The 17,410-nt window shown below is 40.8% G+C and overlaps 1 protein-coding gene across 3 annotated transcripts in view; it reads left to right on the top strand.

The window, feature by feature from the left end:
* ADIPOR2 (adiponectin receptor 2) overlaps positions 1-17,410 on the top strand; it is a 49,536-nt gene that overhangs the window by 2,624 nt on the left and 29,502 nt on the right. Inside the window, exons 1-2 of one of the 3 annotated variants that reach the window (XM_075756972.1) lie at positions 3,244-3,398; positions 7,015-7,079. The exons of 1 other annotated variant lie outside the window; for it this stretch is intronic. The gene's annotated coding sequence lies outside the window, so the exon portion shown is untranslated. Of the gene's footprint in view, positions 1-3,243; positions 3,399-7,014; positions 7,080-17,410 lie in introns of those variants that run through there. One more of the 3 variants, XM_075756961.1, reaches the window with a different exon arrangement.

Consider the following 17,410-nt stretch of genomic DNA (forward strand, 5'->3'; position numbering starts at 1 on the left):
TCATGAAGAAAAATTAATGGGAATTGGCAGGGCATGTAATGCCAGTGATGTTAATGCTTGGATCTCTGCTGATACCTTATGTCTTCCGTTGCGTGTTCAAGGAGCTGTGTCAAGTATTCACGTACAAAAGATCCTCAATATTAGGCACAAAATTCTTTGCAAGTTTTACAGGTTTCTGATTGTGCAACCATATCGTCCAAGACACTGTGCAAAGAAGCAAGGCTTGCTTTTGTCAGTGAAGATGCTGTCTGTGCATGAGGAAAATCTTGATAAGGAAACTTCAGGAGGTCGTTGGATTGTTATGCCATCAGCAATTTGAATGCTTAAATAGAAGTAGTTCTGAAATGGAAATAGCAGTGTTGAGTATTTATGATTTGAAAGTGTGTCTGAGTCATTCAGCAAATTTGCTGGCAGACGGTGTTGGTAGATTTGAAAAGATGTTGCACAAGATAATGGTAGTGATTATGAAAAAGTATTTGGGACAATGTTTAAGGGGAAGACTGTTACTTTAAACTGTATTGTTCACTGATAAAACTTGTTTTAAATGCCTTATCCTTTCTACAAGACATTATATTTCAGCTGGTTGTGCTTAATGTAATGATTGGTTGCCTTTGCTTTTTAAAGCAATATGTTTGTCAAGACAAGTTAAAAAATAAACTAGTTTTCAGAAATTAAGAATATGGAGACAAACAAGATACTAGTTCTGCTTCTTCAGAAAACAAATTTCTGAAAACATTTTTAACTTTCGCTTGTTTATTTGAATATGCTCCTACTACCAGAACACTTTTCTTTTGAAGTAGGATGCCACAGCTCAGTATGTAAACTAATAAGCAGGAGGTGAGTTGTTTCCACATAGTTCCCATTGCAGTGCTTTGATAAGAACAACCTCCTGCCTTCTGTGTGGCAATAGCTAGGAGTGAGAGATTCAGACTTTTATCAGCAGGTAACTGTAAAACTGAGCTGGACTTTAACTTGCCCAGTGATTACATATGTTTTCTGGAAAGTTTGTCTCAATGGTTTGACATAAAAATAAAATCTTTGTCTTAGCTCAGTTTGAAGATGAACCTCAAGGTTTCCTTTCAGGGCACAGTTGACAATCTTTTTGTATACAGAAGACTGCTCACCACGTGGTCATGTGGCAGCTGGTGTGGTGATAAGCAACTTCTCTCAGGAAAGGAGGTGCCACAGCTTATACTGCTGCTGTCTGCTTTGAGAAGTTGCAAAGAACTTGAAGTGAGGAGTGCTGGCAAAATTAAGGTGTTCAGAATTTTGAAGAGGAAATATTATATGTTTAATACCAATTTGCCTTCTAATTTAACATGATTTTCAATTATAACTTCTTTGGAATTTTCAGAACCTCATGGAAATATCTCTGTCCTTCCCTGTTTTTTGTTAAATGACATCTGTTTGAGTTATGATATGGCCAGAGTAGGAAGAAAATTATTTTAGTAGCTTAATGGTCTCTTGAGCAGATGAAATATGTTGTAGGGATGATGGATATAAAATAAAATTAGATGGCAGTTGTATTTGTTGTTGCATGTAGCCACGATTACTCTTGTGTTCTAGAGCTACAGATCTCTGCTGCTCTGTTAGTGGAGGAGAGAGTCCCTTTTTCTGGCCATGTAGAATTGTTTGGTCTTCTGGTAACGGTACGTGTGTTGGCGAATGTTTTGGGACTTCTCAGGCTGCCTTGTGGTTAAATTGCTTGCAGAAAGGTGTCTTCAAATGTATAGATAGATATAAAGTTCACAGGACATGTAATTGTCAGTGTAGAAAAATTTGCATTTTGGTTCAGATGGATTTCAGTAGCTGTGAAAATGCAATGGAGTCTGCTGGGATGTGCCAGCTGCTGCAGCTCTCTGTGAACGGGACTAATTAAGCCCTTGTGAGAACAGAAAATAGTCAGGCACTATTTACAGGAAGAAAGTGTTTGGAACAGGCAGAGCTATAATCATTGGTTCTAAGGTACCTTTAGACAGCAGTATGCAAGAGAGTAGACAATTTACTTGCAGAATGGGTTGAAAGTCAAGTCTGAATACTTAAAATGGGTGTTGCAGTGTTCTGCCAGCATATCCAAGTACATTGCAAACTTCTGTTGGGACCTGCTCCTGGAAAGGCTACTTCCTTTTTTTAGCCCTGTCTTATTATCTTCTTTCTGGCAATATTTTATCTCAAACTGGTTAGCATTCATGTTTCTTCATCTAATGCTGAAAACCAAACTTACACTCAATATAGATGTCATAACGTTACAACGTTGACAGCATTTGAATAGGTCAGGTAAAAGTCTAGCTGTCTTTGCCAACATGAATGGCTGCTTTTCTAAACGTAGCTGTAATCATCTGCATGTATTCAAAGATAAGGTGTGGCTAGGCTGACATAAGTACACTAAAGCCATTTTTCATATCTGTTCATCCAATTTTCCTCCTTCTCAACCAATTTAAACGCTTTCTTCCCCAACCTGTTTGGTTCCATCTGCTTAGAGGATTGAGAGACTGCCGTTCCTTGTTTGAAGCCAAGGTCAATTGTCCTGCTCTGTTTGGGTCTAGAGGATGACAATTTCTATGTACAGATTTCATTAGGGGATCAATGGGTGTGTTAAGCAGTTCTCCTACAGCTCTTAGGTAAGGCTTGTTTTGTTGGTAAGAACCTTTAGTGGGCTTCTCTCTGTTTTGATGACAGCATTCTTGTGAGGTTCCCATTTTAACTCCTTACTGATGGATATGTTTATTGCTTGACTACTATGATTTTCTCAAAACGTTGTCATAAGTGTGTTTTACTAAACTGGATGCTTTTGGATATTTGAATAAGTAGGCTGTTCTTCTGGAGGGAACATGCCATGGACCTTCTTGCTGTATGAAATGTTTTCTTCACATAATTCTACAGACTTTATTAAAGGCACTTATTTGTGCTCTTTTGATTTCATGCGCAAACTACTTGGTGGGTGATACTAGATTTTGGGACCTGTTACCATGATAAGGACTTCAAGCTAACACATGTCTATACATTGTTTCTGAGTTTTTGTAAAATGCAGACCTTATGATGAAAATGGAATCATTGAATTGAGGCAGTAAAAGCTGCTTTCTGAGAGCAAATACCACCTCGGGCTTCTTAGATTAAATTTGAATGATAAAATTCCTTTAGCTAATCTTTAACTTCTGCTTGTACTAGAGATACTCCTCTCTGTCTCCCATTCTGCAGTGGGAGATGTTTTAAAAAGCCATGCAATGCCAAGATAAGTATAGCTAAGGCTGGCTATACTCAGTCCTGAGAGTATTGGCAAGTTTTTACACGCAGGGAAAGGGATTTTAACGTTTGGAACAAGGAAGTGGACAGCTAGTAGGACTTGAGATGAAGAGCCACTGAACATGCATTTCAGCTTCTCTCAGCTGGCAGTTTAGGTATGCTTTTGTTATTAAGAATACTGCACTGCATTTCCTAGTGGGTTGCTCCTGAGATTTAGTGCTTGCCATTCCCTGGTGTAAACTGAAGGATGTACTTTTTCTGTTTTCCTTCCTAATGCTTTAATTTATGTCTTGGTCCCTGTGGCTGGTGGAATTTGTGGGCATGTGTTACTTAGACAAATGCTAGTGCTGTGGAAATAAGTTAGCGGTGGTGGGATCTAGTACTTCCTGACATTATGGGATGATACAACCAATTTGTTTGTGAAGAACACTGTGCTTTGCAAATTGCGTTAGCTTAAGCAATTATTTGTGTGCCTATGTATTCCCTAGAACAGCATATAGCATTGCAAGGCTGATAACAGCGATGTTCTGCTGTTCTCAGTCTTTTAGGCAAATAGGTTTTTTGTTTTAATGGAACATGGCTCTTCCTTTTTTTTCCACAGTCTATTCATAATTCTTATTAAAGTAGCTATGTGACAAAGTGCCAGCTATTGGCTTTCTGCCTGCTGTACCTTCAGTGAGGAACAGAATGGATTATTTTCTGAGGTGGGTGTCCTGGGAGTTGAGAAAAGCATAACAAAGTCAACAAAAGCTTTACTTAGTGGTTTTCTGACCTTTTTGTAGTTCAAGCAAAGAGGAGGATGCTGAAAAAAGGCTGTGTCCTGATGATCTTAATGTCCATGGTTAAGTGGACCTGATCTTTTACTTCCTGCTCTGTGACTTTTTAATAATTGGCAACCACATGAATTCTGCAGCATTACAGAAATAGTTCAATAATGGATGTGTTACAAAAATCCTTTCCTTTTAGCAAGCTTCGTTAATGCAGTGAAGGAAGTTGCTAGGTAGCTTAGGCTTGTTTTGTAAGATATTTCTTAAGGGGCAATTTAAAAAAAAATTTTGATGGAGAAGAGGAATACTAAATTTGTCTGACCACCTGATAATTATGAATTACTCATTTCACCCCTATGAAGGATATAAAGGAATAGTTTTTGGTAGTGTGTTTTTGTTCTCTTTTTATGTCATCCTCCAGAAACACAGAGCATAATTTGCCAAAACCTCCTTTTCTTTTTATTAGGATTTTTCATAGGTGTTCTGGCATTCTTGTATCAACTAGGACTGTAGAGAAGGAAGATCAGTAATAAAATATTAAAATTTTCTGGGTTATAAGAACCCAATGTTTGGTTCAGTAGAAGGTAACTTGCTGCTAAAATAATCGAGGAGATGTGTTGTTTTTAGCTACTGTATCTGTAAAGCTCTTCTAATTTGGCCTTGATCCTATACTCTGGAATTTAACGGTAGGATATTTCCTGTCTTCCGCCATGAAGGTAAACTCAGAATTTCAAGTTAAGCTGGTCCTTGATAGAGAGTGGGAGAGGCTGACCAAATTTCTCAGCACTTGCATAAATATTTCTGTCCAAAACATCTAACTAGTGCATGATGCTGTTGAAAATGCCAGTTATGTCAACTGATTTGGAAGGACTCCAGTATACAGGTCAGTGTGGGGAAAAGGACACAAGACTGTCAGAGATGATACCAAAAAATCTCAAATACACAGATAAGGTCAGGGTTGATGTAACAGTACAGTTTTGCATGACTGTGGGTAGCCTGGGTCCTCTTTGGGTTTTGAGCAGTAGAGTCTTAAAATGCTATTGGAAAAGTGGTACAAGATGCTCTCAAAAGGACGTTAGTTTTTCATTCTTCCATGTAAGCCCTTTCCAGCTGACTTTTTTCTGTATCAGTTAACTGGTTCAAATACCCACTTGTTACACATCACAGTAAAGTCATTGTGAAAAACAGAGCGTGATCACAGAACCCATGACTGTTTTCCTCGGAAAACTCATGTCTTGGCTCTTTTTCAATAGTTCATTATTATGTAAGTGCCTGAGGGCTTATCTGCCTGCAAGACTCACATGAATGTTTTGTGCAGTCTAAAGTCATCCTTGAAAAGGTACGATTCCACATTCCTCTTCTTTTAGCAGTAAGTGTGATGTGTCCAGCAGTTCTTGTAGTACCACTTGAAATCTTACTACCTTTTGAGAGGCTTTATCCTATGTAGAGATAATTGTTATTATCCCTTAAAACACGGTGCTCCTTTCTTGGAGATCTTGTTCTGAGGTAACAGAATATTTGAACACTTTCTCAATTCAAGCCGAAGGGACTCCTGAATTGGGTGGTAATCTAAGTTATGTTTTTGTAATAAACAGTTTATAAGCATATTATTTGTTACAACATTCAAAGTCACAGGTAACAGTGGTGGTATTTGGGGTTGACCAAAGCATAGTTGCATAATTCCTATTGTAGAATGACGTTTAGTCATACTAACGATGAAGTAATTGAGAATTACTGGCACTTAAAATTAATTACTCGGCAGACATAAAAAGGAAAGGTGTAGAACGTATGCATTACTGCTGCTTGCATCGGAGGCTGCTTCTTCAGGGGATGTGACAGATAATAGACCTGTATCAGCACATTGTGCTGATGGTGATCCAGTCGCTGAGCAAACATGCAGGATGTGTACGCTAAAACTGCTTCTCTTCAGTGATTGTCCAACTGTCTTTATTCGTCTTTGAACTTTTGATTGTGCTGAAAATCTTGGGTCATCTGGTAAGTTGTCTAGAGAATTAGTTATACTAGAAGGCAAGTGGTCTGTTAGAGAAAACCAATTCTGCTTTCTGTTAGGAATAGTGAATAAGGAAGTCATACAACTGGAAGGCTTTAAACTGTTGGGCATAAGACTTCATATGGGAATATTACCAGCACTTATTGTACCTAATGTAATACGTGTAATGTTTGAGCCAGCTTCTCTGTCTTGTGTGCTGCTTGTGGTATGGACGAAGTAGGTTGTGTAATTTACAAACCTTCCCTCCTCTGCTGGAGTGCAATGAATGTCAGTTTGAAGCTGGCATGTGAGTGCCGTATGCTTTACAACTCCAGTGACACAAGATGCTAAGATAAACTCAGCCTTCAGTTAGTGAAATTTTGAGGCTCTAACAACATGCCATGAAGTAAAGCAAAGAAACTGGAGATGGATTACAGGAAAAGTCTTCTGCATTCCTTGCTGTTTTCATGCTGTAATATTTATGTCATAGAGGATATGGGATTTCAAACTCCCATGTGGACCAAAAGCAACATTGTATATGGCTTGACAAAAGTCCTTTCTGACTAACTTTAAGTGACCTGAGGCAGATTAACATGTAGATTAATGTATTTGACAATAATAAAACAGTTTTAACAAGTACTGAGGCAAAGATTTGTTTGGCAGAGAGTTTGAATAAAATAGGATAACTGGAGTTATACTGAACATTTTATGGAGGATGATGTTAAAAAATTCTTACTTTCCTGGGTTTTGTGCTGATGCATCTTTATACAATTTAGTTGTAACTATGTGGAGTTTTAAGTCAAAGTTATCTTGGTGAGCAAGCCTGCAAAAATAGAAGGATTCTTCATTTAAATGGATGGCGTGCATTTTGTCATCTACTGTAAATGTTTAATATCTGGTGTATAGTATGTGCATTCTAAGGATTTTTTTTCCCCTATCTGTGTAAATTTATTACCTAATTTTAAGCTATCTTGGAGAAACAGCCTTCATGTTGATTTTACATCCTTCTTGTAGGAATCTTGGACTGTAACCTTCCCCAAGCTTGAATACAAACATCAAGAACCAGTGACAAGGTTGAGGTGAGAGAAATTGATCTAAGGTTCCTCATAGATAGTACAGCTATTTGTCAGAGGGCAGTAACAAATTAAGGATTAGGAATATTGGGTGGTTTGGGGAAATGTATTTTAGTGGTTAAGATAACTGCTGTGTGTTACTCCACAGGGAAGGTACAAGATCTGTTTCATTGTTCTAAGTTGTATTTCTCAGTCCTGAGGCATACAAGAAATGTGTACATTTCTGAAATGAGGTGATGCTAATGTGACAAGCTTAGCTTCCAAATTGGAGTTGATAGTTGAGGTGAGTGCTAGGTACATACATGAGAGTATAAACCAGTCAGAGACAGGACTTGAACTAGTCATTCTTTTCCCCTTCAGGAGGTAAACTGTAGCAGTGCGTCAGGTATTTGGTAGGGTTGGTTTTTTTCTTTTTTCCCTTTTTCTTCAAATTTGTGTTATGGGTGGGGGTTTTTTTGTGGCTGGTTTTTTTTATTTGTCTTTTGTTTTTCCTTAAACTTATGCTCTTACTGTTCTGACTGTGGCAATGGAAATCAATGGCATCAGATTGCTGTGTGACAGTTTAAACACCATTCATGGAAAAAGGTAAAAATCATAGTGGTTAACAGATTTTTATCTAATCTGTATGTAAGAATCAAAATTGGGGCACACTGAGTGTTTTGATTTCCTTGAGTCTCTGGAAAAAGGCAAGTCATTCCATTGAAACTTGGAATTCCAAAATAGCTATAACATAAACCAGGCTGGGTCAAACTAGAAATCCTTCTGGCTCAGGATCCTGCCTTCATCATGGAGCTGCTGCTTAAGCTTCTGCCCCATGAGATTCTCTGACCACCCTCTTGTGCGTAACCCAAGTTGGCTGCATGATATCCACCCGGTCTGCCTCCAAGACATGCTACAGAAACATTTTTACATTCTCATGCTCCACTTACTCTGTTGTCTTGCTCTTGTATCCCACTCATGCACAAAGTGGCACAGCCTCCTGCCTGAAGTGGAGAGACCAAGAAGCTTTGAGCTGGCTTGTGTCTAGCAGATTCTGTTTCATTGGGGAGAAGTTGATGGGTAGTGTGAGAGTGGTGCTATGGGTGTGTTCCTGCTACAGTTCACTTGATGTGTCCTCCTGCTGCAGTATGAAATCCTGACGTGCATATGCCAAATGTGCCAGGTTGCAGCACGTCTTACTGAGGCTTTGACTGTACTTTGTCCCTCACCTTTCTATTTATACCCTTTGAGTCTGAAGCCCAGCCAGGTTGCAGGACCACCTACTGGTCCCAGCCACACTGGCCATTCAGGGGAGAAGGAAGAAACTTGGCACATGAAACTCTGGCAGCTATGGGGTTTTTCTGTTCCCTTGTCCTCTTATATAAGTCGCTGGCCGGAACAATTCAGGGTAGTGCCTACTGGCTTCTTGCATGCCTTTGAGGAGTTATTGATATTGTTAGGGTGCTTTGCCTGGTGTCCCTGAGAAATTTTCTATTTCAACCCTCATCCTTTCTTCTGTGGGGTTTTTACTTTTTTATCTCATGGTCGTTTGACGACTTCCCTGTTTTGTTTTCGTTCATTAGGCCCCTTGCTGTCCTTCTGTCCTGGTTCTGGCAAGGACAGAGTTAATTTCCCAAGGAACCAGGACAGGTGAGCCAAGCTGGCCGGGGGCTATTCCATACCATGTGCCGTCATGCTCACCATAAAAGGGGGCCAGTCGGGCAGGAGGGGGGGCAGCGCAGTTTCCGCTGGGTTCCGGATGGTCGGTCGGTTGTTGGATTGGTAAATTGTTCTCTGTTATCACCCATTGTGAATATCTGTTATCAGCACTGTTGTTGATTGTTTCCCTCTCCCTTGCTGTCCCAGTAAACTGCCCTTATCCCAACCCTCGAGGCTTTGCCGTTGTCTTTTCGTTCTCCTCACCATCCCACCGGGAGAGGGGTGAGCGAGTGGCCTCCTGGCGCTCAGCTGCTGGCTGGGGCTAAACCATGTCACCTTCCTCAGACAGGACTCCAAGGTTTTAGTAAGGATGCCCATCCCCTAAGGAAGAAAATGGCTTCTAAGCATGAATATGCAAATAATATATGATAGGTATGCACTGGTATTTAGGGGCTTCTAGAGCTAGAGGTGGCTTCATGTCCTTAGCACCCTTTGGATTTATCCCGTGCATTTGTCCAGTTTCCTTGTGAATCCTCATCCTGAAGCAAGGAGTTTGAAGTTTACCTATTTGCTGTGTCAAGAACAGCTTCTTTTTGTGTTTGAAGTTGCCATCTGCTAATTATGTGACCTTATCTCGGCTGACGGACAATGCTTGGTGTTTTCGCTTTTCTTCTTGTTGTTTTGGGTGGTGGTGCTGTTGTTATAGACTTGAAGATTGGGAAACCTTGTGCTGTGTTGACATCTTACTGCAATTTTGAGTAGTCAGCTCTGGTTTTAAATAAAATGTTCTTTGCTATTGCCAAGCAAATCCTTTTTCAAATAATTTAGTAAATGTGTAAAATGTGATGTAAAACATCTGAACCATTACTGATTAACTAGCACATGATAAAAATAGATATCAGGTTTTGTATTTCATAAATGCAAGGCTTGTGTCACTTCATACTCTTGTTTCCTTAATTACAGCTGCTTGCTTGTCTACATGGGTCAGGGCTTACTTGGTTATCTGGGCAGGTCATTTGTCCTCCAGGATTTGACTTCTATTCTGACATACTAAAATCACAACACTGATTATTGACTTAGGACTTACAAATCTGTCAGTATCTACTTTCTGAAAGCATGCATGCCACTGCTGTGCCGTCAATACTGGAAGAACCTTTTATGCTTTTCATAATAGTGTACCTGGGGATTTTAGAAGTGTATAAGGCAGTGTTTATGCTCTGTTTACATCTGACCCCCCTCTATAGATTTATCGGCCAGGTTGCCAAGTACATCTTTGGCATACAGATTAGTGGTTGACTCCTACGTGTAGCACTCAGTCTCTACTGAGAAACTTGGCCTGCGTTTTTCTCAGTATTGATGGTAGCTGTCTGTGCACATCAGATGAATCTGAAGAGTTGTGTTGCCTCTGTCACAGCCACAAACATGGTAGTTAGTCTTTGCATCAAAATTATACTAGATAGCTTATTTTTCTTTTAGAAAGAGAACAAGCTTATACTAGAATGAGATCACTTACTTGCTAATTCCATTGACAGTAGGTGTTGTGTTGGCATAAGGTATTTTTTCTTCTTTCCAAGATAGTTTATCTGAATAGTTCTATATGTATTAACACCCGTTACAGATGCTGTTGGGGTAGAGTAAGAGTACCTTCAGTGAGTATTTAAAAACTAGGACAAATAACTATTCAGTAGTTTGCTGACCCAATTCTTGCTGTCTGCTTGTGTTCCTCCTGTCTGGGCCCTTGTCCAGGAAACCAACCCAAATTCCTACCCTTCCTACTCTTAAGAGCATGGATGCTTATCAACTTGGCCATGTTTCCTTCCTCCTCTTAGGGTTTCTTAAAGAAGTTGAGTGTCTTGTATGACAAACAAAGTGCAGGCAATGACTGCTTAGCTCACTGGTTTTTGTGTTCAGGTGCTGTTGTAGGAGTGTATGTACACATATGAAAGGCCCTTTGGTACAAAACAACATTGACCAGATCACCCTGGTGCAAAGAGTTCCCTCTAGGTAAAGAATGTATTACAGGTTCAGATGTTGCATTTGGTTGCTTTTCCTGGGGCTGTTTCAGGCTTTGTTATTATGTTGTAATTTTCCTGTAACACTTTAAAGACTGACAATGCTCTTCAGAGTTGCAAAATGGGAGAAGGAATGGAGGACTCCATGTTATTGCATTCTTGTTTATGGGCAAAGAGGAAGCACCCCTTGTGTGTGTGTGTATATATATATATAAAAAAAAATAATGTGTGTTTAAGTAAAGCCAAGAATTTATTGTTAGTATGATGGAAATCTTAACAGTCTGACTCAAAAATCATCAGCCTAGATTTAATTCTTAAAGAAAAATTAAGAAGAATATTGCATTAGAATACTCACGTGCAGGAAAGTGTTGCCAAATGCAGCTTTTTGATTTCTGTCCCTTCTTCTGGAGTTACTTACATCCTTCCCATTGCTCCTCTGGGTCAGCAGCTTTTGACTGCTGGAAAGGATAACAGGAGGTTGTCAGCCTTGGGAGTAATTTGTTGGGCAGAGTATGATGTTAGAATCACAGAATCATAGAATGGTTTGGATTGGAAGGGACCTCAGAGATCATCTAGTTCTAACCCCCCCTGCCATGGGCAGGGACACCCTCCACTAGATCAGGTTGCTCAAAGCCCCATCCAACCTGGCCTTGAACACTTCCAGGGAGGGGGCATCCACAACCTCTCTGGGCAACCTGTTCCAGTGCCTCACCACCTTCACAGGGAAGAATTTCTTCCTAATATCTAATCTAAATCTACCCTCCTTCAGCTTAAGGCCATCACCCCTTGTCCTGTCACTACACTCCCTGATAAAAAGTCCCTCTCCAGCTTTCCTGTAGGCCCCCTTCAGGTACTGGTAAGCTGCAATTAGATCTCCCTGGAGCCTTCTGTTCTTCAGGCTGAACAACTCCAACTCTCTCAACCTGTCCTCATAGGAGAGGTGCTCCAGACCTCTGATCATCTTCATGGCCCTCCTCTGGACTCGCTCCAACAGCTCCATGTCTCTCCTGTCTCTCTGGGGCCCCCAGAGCTGGATGCAGTACTCCAGGTGGGGTCTCACAAGAGCAGAGTAGGGGAGCAGGATCACCTCCTTCGACCTGCTGGTCACACCTCTTTTGATGCAGCCCAGGACACAGTTGGCTTTCTGGGCTGCAAGCATGCATTGCTGGCTCATGTTGAGCTTCTCATCAATCAATACCCCCAAGTCCTTCTCCTCAGGGCGGCTTTCAATCCATTCCTCACCCAGCCTGTAGCTGTGCATGGGATTGTGCCGACCCACATGCAGGACCTTGCACTTGGCCTTGTTGAACTTCATGTGGTTTGCATGGGCCCACCTCTCCAGCCTGTCAAGGTCCCTCTGGATGGCATCCCTTCCCTCCAGCGTGTCAACCACACCACACAGCTTGGTGTCATCAGCAAACTTGCTGAGGGTGCACTCGATCCCACTGTCCATGTGGCCGACAACGATGTTAAACAGTGCTGGTTCCAGTACTGACCTCTGAGGAATGCCACTCTTCACTGTTCTCCACTTGGACATTGAGCCGTTGACCACAACTCTTTGAGTGTGACCATCCAGCCAATTCCTTATCCACCAAGTGGTCCATCCATTAAATCCTTGTCTCTCCAATTTAGAAACAAGGATGTCATGCAGGACAGTGTCAGATGCCTTGCACAAGTCCAGGTAGATGACGTCAGTTGCTCTTCCCTTATCCACCAATGCTGTAACCCCATCATAGAAGGCCACCAAATTTGTCAGACACGATTTGCCCTTAGTGAAGCCATGTCGGCTGTCACCAATCACCTCCTTATTTTCCATGTGCCTGAGCATAGTCTCCAGGAGGATCTGCTCCATGATCTTGCCAGGCACAGAGGTGAGACTGACTGGCCTGTAGTTCCCTGGGTCTTCCTTTTTTCCCTTCTTAAAAATGGGGGTTATGTTTCTCCTTTTCCAGTCAGTGGGAACTTCACCGGACTGCCAGGACTTCTCAAATATGACAGAGTGGCCTGGCCAGTTCCCTCAGGACCCACGGATGCATCTCATCAGATCTCATGGACTTGTGCACCTTATGTTGATGTTGCGTGTTTCTTCGTCCCTCTAGGATCCACTTGAGGTTTTTTGTATGTTTGCTGACATGCTTTTACACCTCTTTTCTTTCTTCCTTGATCTACAGCTCCAGATTATGTCTGAATTTACTATATATGGTACCCTTTATGTATGTTAGTCACTGTATCTTTGTTATCCCTAAAGCTAGATTTGTCCAGCTCCAGGTCTGCATTTTTTTTTAACTGACCATTAGTGAGTTTTTTTCTAGCCACGAGGTCCCTGGTGGCAAGCCTGTGCCCCATTTCTTATCCCACACCTGTACTCCTCTGCACCACATCCTGTCTTTCCACTTCTCAGGGCCTCTGTTGTCATATTAGGCCTGTATTTCTTGACATCGTTGTAATTACCCCTTTCTGTGAAGGATAACTGGAGGTTGTATCGCACCAAGGTAAACAAAAGTAAAATAAATTAGCCATAGACATCTAGTCAATTAGAAAAGCTGCTGTCACTACTAAACAGAGTAAAAGGCAGGTCAAGAAAAGTTCAGCCAGACCAAGCCTGACAAGCTTTGGTCTTGAGACCTTGTGGGTCAATATGGAGCTTATGGCCTGCTGCTAGCAATGGTAGTGCCGTATTACAGGACTGCAGTTACAATTCCCTCCGTTTGATGTCTGCAAATTGCTGCCTATCACTCACAAGTCCAGGAAGGGTGTTGCAACTCTCCTGTGACTCCAGGCTCCTGAGCAGGGCCGAGTAAGGGATCCTGGAGGCATCCTCTCTTTTCTACCTTCTCTTGCCTTGTGGTGACCTGTGTAGGTCTGAGGGCAGCCAGTAGCGCTTTACTGTGATATATAGCCACTGTTATGTGAAGCATTTACACTGAGTAAGTCTTGTGTTTTTCTTCTATGAATTTTGTAATTACGGTGTTCTGGTTTAACCCCAGCTGGTAACTAAGCACCACACAGCCACTCGTTCATACCCATCCCCCCTACACCCCAAGTGGGATGGGGAGAGGAATGGAAAAACCTCATGGGTTAAGATAGACAGTTTAATAGGATAACAAAGGAAGAGGATAATAACTATAAAACAAGTGATGCACAAATGCAATTGCTCGCCACATGCAGAAAATCCCCTGATGCCCAGTATGTTTCCAAGCAACGATCCCGGCTCGCTTTCCCAGTTACATCTGGAGCATGACGTTCTATGGCAGGGAATGTCCCTTTGGCCAGTCTGGGTCAGCTGTCCTGGCTGTGCTCTCCCAGCTTCTGGTGCACCTGGCAGGGCCTGGGAAGCTGAAAAGTCCTTGACTTAGTGTAAACACTATAGCTGCCTCCCAACAACTGAAAACATCAGTGTGTTATCAATGTTATTCTCATCCTAAATTCAAAACAGCATTATTTCAGCTACTAGAAAGAAAATTAATTTTATCCTAGCCGAAACCAGGACATACAGTAAATGCTGTATTCTAGCTATGATAAAAGTGACCTGGATGTCTGACTCCAGCTTTTTCTGGTTTATGTGAAATTACAGCTTTATTCCTGTTTTGTAATAAGGTATTTTTTATAAGTGTAAATATTGTGTCTGTTTCCTTTGAGGAATTTTTTGCTTAATCTCCTGTTGTCAGGATCTTCTGTTGTGAGTTATCTACTGTAAATAGTTTGACTTACAAAATAATCTTTATTTGCCTTTAATGGCGGTGATTGTCATTCTTCCAGTGTTCCAGCCAGTCCTCGTTTTACTAAACAAGCAGCGTAGCCTTGTTAGCAAAGGGTGGATTGCAGATATGTGCTTCAAAGTGGGGACAGTATATTTTTCACTGGAAGTATATGTAAGTGAAGTGCTCCTCATTGCCACAGCTTGCTCACAGCATTTTTTTAAAGATGATTCCAATGTGTCATTGGGGGGCTTTTTGGGCTTTGGGTTTTTTTGAGGGTTTTTTTTATTTGGTGTTGGAAGAGGCATGGATCACCACCTGTATGACTATCTGAGTGCATCAAGAAGTGATACTAAGTCATGCAAAACATCTAATGTATGTATTCCTAAAATGCTTCCTGGTTACTTGAAAATTAACTTGAAGCATGTTTATGGTCTTAAATGGTTTCAAACTTAAAATTTCTACTAGCGTAGTTGTGCTGATTAGACTGTAGGCTGCAGCTATACTAGCAAGAACCTCTGTAGGGAACACAGTTGTACTAGCAAAAATTGTTATGCCAAGATGGTAAACCAAACCACAGCAAGATGACTCTTTGTCATCTTGGTCTAAGTCCTGTAGATGTGTTTTGAGTTTAAGCTATATCCCTACTTAAAGGGCTTGCATGTTTATGGATAATAACTTTTTTTCTTAGAATTTTAGCAGTAATCTCACAGAGTATCATAAGTAGACTGTGGGTGTTTTGCCTTCTCTCCTTAGTTTTAGGGCAGTAGAAAGTAAAAGATTAACTTAATGTTTCTGCTTTTGAATTATGTCAGTGATGTACTGTGATATCAGTGTCCTTGGTCTTGTTTCAGAATTTGAGATGATTTCAAACACTCTTACCAGGAAAGAAATTTATATCTGAAAGAGTGGCACTAAATGGTAGAGGAGACTAAAAGTTCACTTCAGCTTATTTCTTAACTCTCAACAATAATTATCTTAAAAACCAAATTATTCTCTCACTGTTGTGTTAAGGAAGTTAAGATACGTAATTAATAAGTAGCTTTACCTGGTCTTGTCTAGAACTTCAGCCATTTGACTAAATCTGCTTCTGACTGACATAAATTAAGTGCAATCTAGTTACAGTAGATCTGTCTCTTTTGCTTGAGTTTTGGTGGTTAAGTATCTGAAAAGGAGCTTGCACTGCTTTTTTCATTTTAGAGTGATAGAATGCTGTGGGTGTGGATGTTGGTTATTCCTACAATGCTCTTGTAACGTTTTTGCTACAGAAAAGTAGCAAATTTTTAAAGTTGTTTGACTTGTGGCAAAACAATATTATGGTTTTTGAGGAGACAAATACATGCTGGTTTCACGTGAAAAATTGTTGAACATAAGAAAAGGAGTATGTTTTCTTCTTATTTTTTTTACAAATATGGGAATGCAAACATATTTTGTAGTCTAAACCTGCCACCCACAAAGTAAAACACAGCTGAGCAAGCTCACAACCTCATGAATAAAGCTTATTGAGATTATCAACAAAACTAGAGAGTAGGCTCTTCCAGAAACTGGGAAGAGTGTGATGGTCAGCGTTTTGCAACCAAGCTTCCGAGATCCTGACCGCTGTATTAAAGTAGGTAATCTTGGTAAGGTATCTGGTTTGCTATGTCAGGTGTGGTCTGCAGCTGGTCAACAGGTCATAATGAAGGCTGTGGTATGTACATGTATGACAGTTAAAGATTTGGTACCTTTGGACATACAACTGTCAGTCCTTAACAGGTTAAGAAAATACTGCCTGTAAAATACATAAAGAATTAAAATCTTGGGGGGGGGGGGGGGGTGGTCCTACCCTTTCTGTCACATTGTCCACACTGCATCTCTGACAGTGTATTGGGCCACTTGGGTTTGATAGAAAACAGTTACCTCCTCCTCCACCCTGGGTTAAAGTTTTTCCAGGCTGCCACCCAGAAGGAATAGGTTGTGACAAATGTCAGAGGTTGTAACAAATGTCAGAGCGCCTCTGGGGGAAGCAGCAATGAGAAGTGGGGCTGTTTGATGCCCACCCAGGGAAGAGCCTGCCCCCTCTTGGCACCAGCCAGTTCTTAAATCTGCACAGTGATGGCATCTAAGTAAAGAGATGTTCAAGCAACCCAGTAAGAAGCACTGAAGGCAACTGTCTTAAATGCTTTCTTGCTTTAAGTTTGCGGCCTAAAATGTGTATATTCCTCTTTGGTTTTAAAAGCAAAGTGATAGTATCTGTCTTTGTACAGTTGCTCCAGGCATTGAAGCTTTTTCTTGAGTTGTAAAAGATCTTGCTTCAGTTTCTAGAGAGACTCAAACCCACGCTTCCTGGGAGGAGAGTGTTGTACCTGCCAGGGTAGAGGAATGTTTGCTCTCTGGATTGCTGCTGTTGATCTTGGTGCCATTTACATTCTTGTGCAAAGATCCTCTGTGTAGAGGAGTTAAATGAATGTTACTTCACTTTATGAGTCTAGCTCAGGATTTTAGTGCCTGCTCCAAATACTTTAGTTTCTTTATCTTCACCCAACAATTCTGTGATTTGGATGTCTTTGAGGCAGTAGTTAAAAGGATGTATTCTGAATTTGCACTTAAGAGGAAAGTAATGTCTAATTTCAGTCTTTTGCTTTTAGACGGTCTGTGATCCAAAGTGTTACTAACAAAACCCAACTGCATCTTTTTGTTGTTGGCAACCATGTAGTAAGTTGGTGTGAGTTAGTAACATGCCATAGAAATAAAATTATAAAAGGGCACAAAGATGGAATGCTTCTCACTTGGAAAAACTGAGCCACTTAATGGAAAGGAAAAAAAAAAATAAAAAGAAGGAAAAAAAGAAGGAAAAGAAGAACGAAATGCAAGTTTCCACGTCTGCGCTGTGGATTTTGTGAAACGCAATGTGAAACGAACTTGAACTTTTGTTCCTCATTTTGTACTGCTGTTGTGGCATTTATCTTGGTTTTGGTTTATTGAAGAGTAAACGTAATTTACAGCAGTC

Source organism: Balearica regulorum, chromosome 1 (genome assembly GCF_011004875.1).
Source record: "Balearica regulorum gibbericeps isolate bBalReg1 chromosome 1, bBalReg1.pri, whole genome shotgun sequence".
Classification (NCBI taxonomy): Eukaryota; Metazoa; Chordata; class Aves; order Gruiformes; family Gruidae; genus Balearica; species Balearica regulorum.